This window comes from Pangasianodon hypophthalmus, chromosome 6, assembly GCF_027358585.1.
Source record: "Pangasianodon hypophthalmus isolate fPanHyp1 chromosome 6, fPanHyp1.pri, whole genome shotgun sequence".
NCBI lineage: Eukaryota > Metazoa > Chordata > Actinopteri > Siluriformes > Pangasiidae > Pangasianodon > Pangasianodon hypophthalmus.
Genome location: NC_069715.1, coordinates 11,124,742 through 11,133,101, shown reverse-complemented (window position 1 = coordinate 11,133,101; position 8,360 = coordinate 11,124,742).

The window sequence follows — 8,360 nt, the reverse complement described above, 5'->3', positions numbered from 1 at the left end:
TTGGGCTAAGAAGCCCCAGCCTCGCTTCTTCACACTATTCGATATATTTTTCTTATGACAGTTGGCAGTGCTGTTGCAGTTGGTTCCCAAGTAGAAGTTAATCTATTTTAAGACATTTGTCAACAGCAAATAATCTGATGTAGATGCCAAAAACGAAACCTTACTTTGATATCTTTTTATCTACTAGTCCATTTATAACAGCCACAAGAGAGACGAGAGGGAAAACACATAGTTATGTTGGTGCTGAGGCGAGTTGACTAAATCTACCAAGCTTTTATACACAAGCATCTCCTCGCCACTAAATTGTGTCTGTCCAGACTGTGAGGCAAAAACCTATTGCAGTCAACATGGCAGATAAAACGAACAGCCCTGTGTGATCCCTGTGTGTAAATATGTGCAGAATGCAAAGTGTGTTTCAATTCTTTCTTCTCTAAATTACTGATTTGGCTCATTAAAAAAACAAAGAGGGATTGAGTGTAAGCTTCTTGTGCATTTTCACTTAACATAAGATATTCCATTCGTTCCACCCTACTCCACTTGCTTGTTATTGAGAACGCTAAAGTTGAGCCATGGCTGAATCTCATGACGCTACATTAAAGACACAGAAGATTTATCAATTTGTGTTAAAAACTGAATGCTGCAATTCTAGTCTCTTGACCAGAGCCTATAAACCTGCATCAATTATGCAAAATTCCCACCACAAAAGGAATGGAGTCAGAGGTTTACCTTGAGTAATTATTAGCCTAACACAGTAATTTAGCTTTTAACTTAATAAATGTGCCAAGGGTAAATGGAAGAGTTCTTTCTGCAGTGAAATGATATGTAAAGGTGTAATATGTACAACATAAACCTTATATAAATAGCAATTAAGGACATGGACAAAGCCAGTCCATTGTATTATGTAGTCAGTAATTCAAACAAGAGTTGTTAAACTAGAAACAAAAGAGATAAAAAACATACCTTGATTAAATGATTAAAGGCTGTGCATGAAGGGACATGTTAGCTTACAATATTCATTATAACACAGTGCTGTTGAATTCTCAATTCTGATTTGTCAGAAGGTATTGATTAATATTCTATAACAGTAGCTCTGATAGTAGCTCTTGTTGCAAGACATATCACAGGTTTATATTAATGTGCACAGGAACTGAATTGCAGACACTTCACATGAACCGATTAAAAAATGTGTGTAATCATTGATATGGTGAGTTTTCTATCACCGATTAAAAAATGTGTGTAATCATTGATATGGTGAGTTTTCTATCACCGATTAAAAAATGTGTGTAATCATTGATATGGTGAGTTTTCTATCAGTGGACTTTTGTTTATTCAGAGGTGAACCTGAAAAAAAATATATATATATGCTTTTTTCAGTAATAGGAAGCTTTAAAGCTTTTTTTCAGAAATGGGAAAGTCTTGACAAACGGTTTTGTGGTTTCTCAGAAACATGACAAGCTGCAAATCTTATTTCCTTCGAGAGAGAGAGAAAGAGGCTGGTGAGGGAATGACTGTTACTAACTGAGTGATAACAGGAACTAACTTGCATTATGGTCATTCCACAACATTAAACATAACTATAAACAGATAAAACTATAAACAAATAACTACATGTTGTTCTTTAATTAAAATACCATACCCCCCCTTCACTGGTTATTTTTCTATTATAGCACATCCCATTGTATTTTATTGCTTGCTTATCAACTGCCATACCACCCCAGTGGTTCACTTGGATGAATAAATTTGTGAAATCTGCAGGACAAATAGAGATGTAACATTAAATGATGGAAGCATTACAGAAAAAAACAGTAGCATGGCTTACTAGGGCAGCTGCACTACAAGAAAGACACATTTACATTGACACCAACAAACCACTGATGAGCTAGAAGAGGTAGATGTTGCAAAACATACTTAAATGCCTCTGCTAAATTCACTGTATTATAATATTCTAAAAAATAAACCACAAAACAATATGGATATACACTGAAATAACACACAGTATATAACACATAATAGTTTCAGAGGTGTAAACCATGTGCTAAGTCTACTTAGCTGGTCATGTACATAACAGCAACCATTTTATATGTTCAAGGATGGAGCTTGCAATAAACCTACAGTGTATACAGTTACTCTAATTAGAGCGACCATTTATTGCATTATAATAACACATGCCTAAATCGTTGTCATGTTATTATTATTATTATTATTATTATTATTATTATTATTATTATTTTGCTTTATCTTTTCATTCTTATCCTTCCAATCTTACAAGAATTGAGTCATTTAAGTTTTTTCTCTCCTTCCAATCTAATTGGTCTGAAACAAACAAGGACCACTTCCTGTCTGATCCACTGCTAAATAGAAATTCAGCAACACTGTCTTGTGGAAATAATTCCTAAGGCAACTACAATTCCAGGCCTCATTTTTCATATGCTGGGGAGAGAGAAGGATTCTGACTGGAGCTTTCAGGATGGATGAGGGTGACCTGAGGGGGCCATTGTGCATCATAACCTTTCCCTTTTATTTCCTCTAAATGGCAGTTATGCACAAATTTTTCATCCTTATGTGGTGCTTGTGCCTTTCATGTATGCATGCAGGGATGTGTATGAAATATGAATAAATTCAAGACGCTCTTTCCATATCCATGAATGTCAGTTCATCTTTACTTCGTGGAAAACTATGTGAAGTGAGAAATCGTCCCTTCTGTGTGGAAAGCTTCAATCAATCAATCAATCAATCAGAAGCTTTATGTGAGAAATCACAGAGCCAGTCTATCTGGCAGGATCAGAAACTGGGCTGTGATGGACACCACACCACTGGTGAAGAAAACTGCCTTTCTGAGTGACATGCTGTGAGCTTTTTGGTCATCCTGTGTCTTCAAATTAATTTTTACAGTAATTTTTCCAGACACAGGCAGACAGGCACTAATCCTTTAGCTTTTAATTATCTATTAACTTGGAAAGCTGATACCTCATTATAGGTGATTATAATGAGGTGATATAGGTGATTATAATAATCATTATAGATTTTATGTTGGGACACAGAGATAATTTCACATAACTGTCAATTTAGGGACAAGCTGGCAGCCTAGTTCTAGCTGTACTTCAATTACAAAAAATAACACTGTAAGAAGTCTTAATAGGGCTTGGGAATGTGATACCATATTCAGGTACCTTGAGGAAAATTCATGATATTGTTCATTGTTTTGCTGTTTTGATGCTATCAGATGTTACCTGACATGTTTTGCCAACTAACAATCTGGTTAGAGTTTCTTTTCAAATTTAGCAGCATCATAATAACTATGGTTTAACAAATAAATAAAGGCCAGTGGTGGAACAGAGAGCAGCATTGCCCTCTCAAGGTCACTGATTTGGTCCTGAGTTCTTGTTCAGTTTATGTGGAGTTTAATCTGTTCTTCTTATGTCTTCATAGGTTTACTCAGGGTTCTCCAGTTTCCGTCCACATCCCAAAAACTTGCCAGTAAGTGGGTTGACTTTAAATTGCCCCTAAGTGCGTGAATGTGTGTGGTGCCTTGCGATTGGCTGCTGTCCCATCCAGGATGTATTCCCGCTTTGCGACTAGTGTTCCTAGAGATAGGCTCTGGAACCACCGCAACTCTGACCAGGATAAAGTGGTTGCTGAAAGTGAATAAATGAATAACGAATAAATGAATAAACAAACAAACAAATGGCCAGTTTTCTTGCAGGGAGAAAATTTACTGATGCATGATGCCTGATGTGACACAGAGATGCCAAAACACTTGGCTTTAAGGAATAAGACACAAAAACATTCCGCATGTTGAACTATGAAAATGTGCTGCATGCATTTTTATTCTGGTGAGTTGGGAATTTTCTTAATGCTGCTCTGTTACACTAGCAAGCTTGTTAGACCTTTGCATCCATCTCTCTTTCTCTCTCCTGTTCTCCCTCTGTTGACCTAAGTGCATAGGTATTTTATATTTACATAGCCTGAGAAGGGAATGAAAGATGAGATAAGCTAAGGTCATGGTTAGGGATTACTTGTGTTTTTTTTTTAATAACATTATTTGCATTGATGGCTTAGATGATTCAGGCAGGGCAGAGGGCACATCTGACTACACTGTCAACAAAAACTTTGCTGCTTTAGATAAATATGTTTTAATATTAATTCTCCTGAAAGTTGTGTCACTATGGATTGGATTGACTGAAGCTCTGGGTATAAAACAGCGCAGCTATTAGTGAGCCATAATAGTGCCACCCCTGCAGCATAATTTAATCAAAATACTTCCATGGAAACCTCTTTTCAACATCTTAGCTGTTTGCTAGTGTGAATTGTGAGACATTGACACTCAACTGTATTAAACATCTACTCCACTGCTGCTTGTTGAATGTGCACTCGTGGCCAGGCAGATGAGGCTGAATTTCACCCTGGCATCCTCTACAGAAGACTTCCTTTTTTAATGTTCCCCTACATTTTGCCACAGGAGTTGGAAAGTCTGGGAAGATTCTGATTTCTTGGTCATGGAAAGAAGGCAATTTTAGCTGCTTTGTGTAGGATTTTCTCCACATTGTGAAAATAGTGGAGCCAAAAAGAGTGGACAAGGTGTTTCTGTGTCCATTGGTTGTTTACACAGAGCCCTGTGTGCATGGTCAACCAAGGGCTTTTCCTCACAGTTGGGCCACAAAATCCCTACGTTTCTGTCTGGCTTCTTTACTCTCTATGACAGGAAGGATCCTCAGATTTTGTCTACTCAAACACTCCCTTAGAGATCTGTGCATTTTTCTGCCAGGCATTCCATTTCAGTTTAAGATATTTAATGTCAATCTGCAGCTAAGTGGTGATATCCAGTACCTGGGTTGTTGAGTGTTTGAGATCAACCATGGTAGTGCTGTGTTTGTCACAGGAGGACTTCAAGGCAGAATGGTGGAATGTGTTTCAGTTTTTAAGGCTATGAGTTCCCCTGAGTTCAGTTGCCATTTTCCTCGAGTCAAGCATTTTGCAAATATCTGCTTTCACCTCTTTGTAGCTCAGAATGGAGAGAAGCTATCACTTCAAACACCACATTATCAGACGGTTACATCTGCACAAGGTTGTTCCACTGATCCTCCTCATCAGCCTCAGCTGAGACTATGCCTAGCTCGACTGGTTTCTTAGGCTGACTATACCATTAAAATTTAGGTTGTGGCTGGAGTACTTAATTGCTGCAGTGTGGAAGCACATGAAAGCTGAATCACACTTTGTGTTGTTACCAAAATTAGGCTACAGAAAACAGAAGCTGATCCCGTAGACATCCCAATCCATCATCGTGCCTCCCTTTTGCATGCACACTCTTAAAAGTTTTATGTGTAACCTTAGGGCAGAAGGTTTCCATTCATAAAAGATTTGAAGTAGAACCTGTGTAATATGCTAGAAACCTTAACTATCCAGAGAACCATTGAGAAAAGCCCTGTTTTCTAAAAGTCAGTCAAGCATGTTTACTTTACTGTTCTTCTTATTGAAGCACAAACACAGCAGGCACAGTAATGTTAATGAAGGGACACGTACTGTATTTGACAATGCATGTTTGTAGTGGGTTGCTGATTTTACACATGTTTAAACATATTATAAAATGCAATGCAAATTAAGGCTATTTTGTTCACTAGGAGCTAGAAGTTTTCATTAAACAAATTCAATCATAGTTAGGCGAAGAAAAACAATCTCTTGCCAAAATATCATAAACTTTGTATGGCTTTGGGAAAAAAAAAGGCACCGAACTGTTTGGAAGCCAAATGATTCATGAACTGAGCCAAATGATGACTCAGAGCTGGAATGCCCACAGCAGCTAGCAAGCTTTGAATTGTACATGAGCGTTGAGTAACTTTTCTAGTGATTTTTTGAATGGCTTGAAAGAATAAGCACTTAAGCCACACACACAACAAAAGAAAAATGAGGAGAGAAAAGATAGCACATTTTCAGATCTCCGTAAGCATGTTCATGTAGTCCAGACGTCTTCAATATTATGCAGGCTGGAGGTTTTCTTCCTAGCTAGATACGAGACACACACAAAAGTCGAGGAATGAGGTGTGACTCCTGTTTGGTTGGAATGAAATCCTGCAGCCACACCAGGACTTGTGACGGATAAGCTTGGTCACCCTGATATAGTTTAATTTGTCTTAACCAATACAAAAGACACTATCTGCATTATTTGTGCAGTATAAACGTTGGAGGTTAACAAAGTCTACACATGGCACATCAATCCCACAGTGCAGTGCTATGTGATGACAATACTCAAGCCCTTCTACCATGAATACCACTCTTCAGAGGACAAAAAGGAACACAAATACAACAATGAAAATAATGGCAAAATAATAGGAATAATATAATGTGAAATAACACTAATAATGTACGAGATCATTATTTGGTTTTGTGTGTGTATGCGTGTGCATGTGTAATGTAATACAGGCACATGCGTAAGTGAATGTTTAATGAAGGTCTACCTACAGGTGGTATGTCTGTGGCTATGTGCTATGGCTCTTTGGGTACAGGCTTGTATAATTGGTTGTTCTTGTTAGAGTATAGTATGTAGTTATGGGGTCACTGATATAAGTATGGTGATGAGTGGAGAGAGAGAATCTAATTCAGCAGTTGCACTTGCCTTGCTGTAGTTTTTATACAGGGAATATTTAGGAGCTGTTCCTTCTGTCTTTGTCTATTTATTTTTGTATGCTTTATGATTGTGCTGACTTATAGGATTCTATATTAAATTTGCCAGTCTGTATCTTTTAGAAAATCTGCAGTGTTTACTCCATGCCCAATTTAGTCAGATTTGGTTGTGTAATGTTTAAAAAATATCTCATCTGCACAGAAGCAACTGCTGTCTTTGGCTGTAGTTGTTGCAAACTCCCCCCCAAAAATAGCTGGAGCCCATGGTTGGTCTAGTGCGTAGTACATGAAACTCAAGTGCCATAACTGTCCTAAGCCTAATTAGTTGAATACAGTGTTTTAATGATTAAAGTAGAAAGAGCAGTTAGTGTTATAGTAGGAAAAAAAAACTCATTGGGACCTTGAAAAGCTGTGTGGGATCTGTGAGAGTTGAAAAGCTCTAATTTAACCCATAGAGAAGCATTTATGCAATAGATAACAGTAACTCAGGTAAAATAGAGTGTGCTTCAACCTGAGCTTGAGCAGTGGTATGGCAGTGATAGCCCTCTTTGGAATATTTGTCCTGCAACATCGAATCTCACCTGTCAGATGCCAGCAAGTTTAAAGCAATAAACATGGTAAATGTGGCTATTACATGTGTAGGGATCCTTGAATTAAGGTGGTATATCACTGACACACAGCCTGTCATGGGGTGAGATGTGAAACAGAACAACTTGTGGCTCTAACGCAAGACCTTTCAATAATGGTTAAACACAAGAGTTACATGGGGTAAGTGGGTAGAGATTTGTGCTAGAAATATCAGAATGTTTGCTGTGGACATTGCTAAGAATGAATTTTAATTCTTGCAGGGTTACAAAGTTCTTCAGGGTTACAGCTAGTTTGTATGTATGTGAGGTGGTTGAGAAGAAAAATGCAGGACGACAGTATATTTTTCGAGTGTCTGATATCTGAAATGTGCATTCACCAGGCACTTTAAAAGCAGATGTACACTTGCTCATTCATCTCAGCAACTCAGAATGCACACCATGCAAAACCTAGGGATGCATGGGCTACAACAGCAGAAGACTGTTGTCAGCCAAGAACAGGAATCTGAGGTTGTAAAGCATGATTATTTGCTCTTCCACTCACAGAAGTGCCACTCGTAGGACGTTTTTTTTCCTTGCATCATTCTGTGTAAACTCTACAGACTGTTGTGAGTGAAAATCCCAGGAGTTCAGCAGATTCTGAAATACTCAAACCATACCATCACTGTCACTAGTCACTGTGATCACATTTCTTCCCTATTTTGATGTTTTATATGAACATTAACTGAAGCGCTTGGCCTGTAGCTGCGTGATTTATGTATTGCGCAACTACTACATGATTGGCTGACAGGTGTTCCTGCTAAAGAGGCCAGTGAGTGTACATATCATTCTCAAATCAAGTTAAGAAAATAATGTTCTAGATATCTGTCACCATCATCCTTTGTAGCATTTAAAAAACTGCCATTTAAGTTCTTTACTGTGAACCGAACACTTGTGTGATGTGTTCAAAGTCCCCTCTCAGGTAAAACTCAGGTAAAAATAAAGGAGGGAGGATTCTTAAACCACCTCGATTGACTGTAACTTTCTAATCTTGTATCTTTGAAGATTTTTCCCTAATAACGTTAACCGACTGCTTCTTCTTTTCTCCATATATTTTGGACTGCTGAGTGTATCATTAGAAGACTGTGCATGAGTGTTTAAAATTAGAACCAAGGAATA